Genomic DNA, 2960 nt, shown 5'->3' on the forward strand with positions numbered 1-2960 from the left:
GAGAAAATGGATTTTTGTGACCATGCTGGCTGAGGATCCACATCCTTGGGTAGAAGGTAAGAACCTTGTTTGTCTCCAAAATCTCGGTCTTTTCACCAGTTTTTCACCATTTGGCTGCGGAAGACACCCTTGGGCAACCGGAAATCAAAATAGTGGAATCCCTGAAGTTGGAAAAGACCTTGTCCTGGTTCAGGGCAAATTTGGAAGAGAACCCCCAAAGGGATTCCTCTTGAAAGCAGATTCAATCGGCCCCTCCCCATACCGGTTTGGGAAAAATAAAATACCTCCTTGGAGAAAAGTGGAAAAAACTGTGTATTACACAATAAAACCTAAACAATATTAAACAATATATCTTGCCACACCAAAAGAGAGACAAATTCACCAAGTCCTTCTGTGGGCTGTAGCTTGGCTCACTCAGTCTCTGATCAGTCCCTCCCATGCTGGAAATGCCACGGCCCAGGCCCGGCCCGGTGGGCCACAGGTGTGAGCTGCCAGTGCTCTTCTGGTGTTCAGGCCAGAGCAGGTTTAACAGGTTCAAAGAAAAGGGGAAAAAAAACACAGTCCAGGGAACTGCTTTGCCTCAGCTAGCTAAAACTAACTAAAAGCCATGGAGAGCTCTGTCCCGCTGTCTGTCCATCCGCAGACAACACAGTGCAGGAGCAGGAATGTGAAGGAGTGAGTGCAGTGTCTGTGAACAAACTCTGCACTTCTTCTCTCCGCCCTTCACTCTCAGGACAAGTCCAAAGGAGCAAAATTTATTATTCAGCATAAACAGAACAGACGACTGGGGACACAAGCATCATATACTCAACCCAGGACATACCTCCAAGATGATCCAGTACTCCTTGATGCCAGCAGAAGACAGGATTGAATGCAAAAGATTTTATGGGGTTAAAAGTTGACAAACCTGCTCTACCCAAGAAATTGCCACTCTTAGTCTGTGTCCTAGTGGATGTTCCAGCAGCTGGGTTTATTTAGGTGCCCCCAGAGAACCAGGAAGATGTGGAGCCTCCAAGCCAGGTGTCTTCCCAACAAAGATCACCAGAACCAGAGATCACCAGGGCTCTGCCCAATGGGGGTCACCGGGGTGCATCCAAGGTGGATCCTCCCATGGGGGATGGAGCTGGAGCAGCGCACGAAGCTCTTCCCGCACTCGGGGCACTCCCAGGGCTTCCCTTAGTGGCGCCTCCGTTGGTGTTTGGTCAAGGTTGAGCTCGTGGAGAAGCTCTTCCCACACTCCCCACACTCGTAGGGCCTCTCCCCAGTGTGGGTGCGCCGGTGCTTGGTAAGGTGGGAGTTTTCCTTGAAGCCCTTCCCGCAGTCGGGGCAGCGGAAGGGCCTCTCCTCTGTGTGAATCCGCTCATGTCTGAGGAGACTGGAGCTGGTGTGAAACCTCTTCCCACACTGGGGACACTCGTAGGGCCTCTCCCCAGTGTGGAGGCGCTGGTGTTTTCTCAGGTCGGAGAGCCACCCATAGCTCTTCCCACATCCCAAGCAGGTGTGGGGCCGTTCCCCAGTGTGGATCCTATGGTGCTGCCTCAGGCTGGAGCTCCAGGTGAAACGCTTCCCACACTCCCCACACTCATAGGGCTGTTCCCCAGAGTGGATCCTCTGGTGTTGGATCAGGCCGGAGTTGTGGCTGAAGCTCTTCCCACCCTCCTCACACTCGTAGGGCCGTTCCCTAGTGTGGATCCTATGGTGCTGCCTCAGGCTGGAGCTCCAGGTGAAACGCTTCCCACACTCCCCACACTCATAGGGCTGTTCCCCAGAGTGGATCCTCTGGTGTTGGATCAGGACGGAGTTGTGGCTGAAGCTCTTCCCACACTCCTCACACTCGTAGGGCCGTTCCCCAGTGTGGATCCTATGGTGCTGCCTCAGGCTGGAGCTCCAGCTGAAACGCTTCCCACACTCCCCACACTCATAGGGCTGTTCCCCAGTGTGGATCACCTGGTGCTGGGTCAGGTCAAAGCTCCGACTGAAACCCTTCCCACATTCCAAGCACTTGTGGGGCTTCTCCCTGCCATGAGGCTTCTCCACCAGCTCCGAGCTCTGCCTGGATCTCCGGCCGCCTTCCTGGCTCAGGGGGGCTCTTTGCTCCCCACAGCTCCCTGGGCTGGGTTTGCAGCCCCTCCTCGTACGGAATCTCCAGGGTTTTTCCTCCTCCTCCATCCAGACACACCGTGCGGATGAAAAATCCTGGTTTAGGGAGACAAAACAAGATGAGAGCACCTTGGACTGGGAGCTCCTCCATGCCCAAGTTCATCTCAGGAAGTCAGTGGGCATCTTGTGTCTGTAAGAACCTCCAAAACACTGACATTCAGCACAAAAATCTGCCAAACATCACGACAGACCAAAATCTTCCCAAACATCAAGATTCAGCACAAATCCCCTCCAAACTACAAAGACTGAGAGCCCACAAAAAACCAAAGCACCAACATTTAACCCACAAAAAGCTCAGAAACACCAAGATTCATCCCTAGGAAAATCGTGGATCCCCCTCCCCGGTCTCCTACTGCATGTAGTAGGGGACAACGCTGCTAGGGCTGGGGGGGAGGCTGCAGATACAAGGAGAGGTGGAACGTTGTGGTCCTTCCTGTTTCTGCTCCTACTCCTCCTCATATGTCCCTGCTCTTCCTCACCCTCCTCTTCCTCCTGCTATTCCTCCCTCTCATCCACAATCCCACCTTCTCCTCCCACGTGCATCATTTGACCATTTTGTTCCTCCACCCTGCTTCTCCTTCCCTTCTCCTGCCCCAGGCCCAGCACCCACTGCCGGCTCCCTCTTCCCCCCAAAGCCACAGCATCCCACCGCAGGGGCAGGGATGGAGCTGGGGCAGGTCGGGCTGGGGCAGCGCTGGGCTCTCGGCCGCTCCCGCCCGCACTCGGTCCCCACTGCAGCCGCTCCCGCCAGGACAGCGCGGGGGGCCCGGCCTTGGCGCTGCCCCACTCCCACCTCCCCA

At 55.1% G+C, this 2960-nt stretch overlaps 1 pseudogene; it reads right to left on the bottom strand.

The window, feature by feature from the left end:
• Window positions 1-8: 8 nt before the first annotated feature.
• LOC121332059 lies at window positions 9-2941 on the bottom strand (annotated as a pseudogene).
• Between the last annotated feature and the right edge of the window lie 19 nt (window positions 2942-2960).

Source organism: Onychostruthus taczanowskii, unplaced genomic scaffold, assembly GCF_017590055.1.
Source record: "Onychostruthus taczanowskii isolate IOZ18803 unplaced genomic scaffold, ASM1759005v1 scaffold1350, whole genome shotgun sequence".
NCBI classification, from domain to species: Eukaryota; Metazoa; Chordata; class Aves; order Passeriformes; family Passeridae; genus Onychostruthus; species Onychostruthus taczanowskii.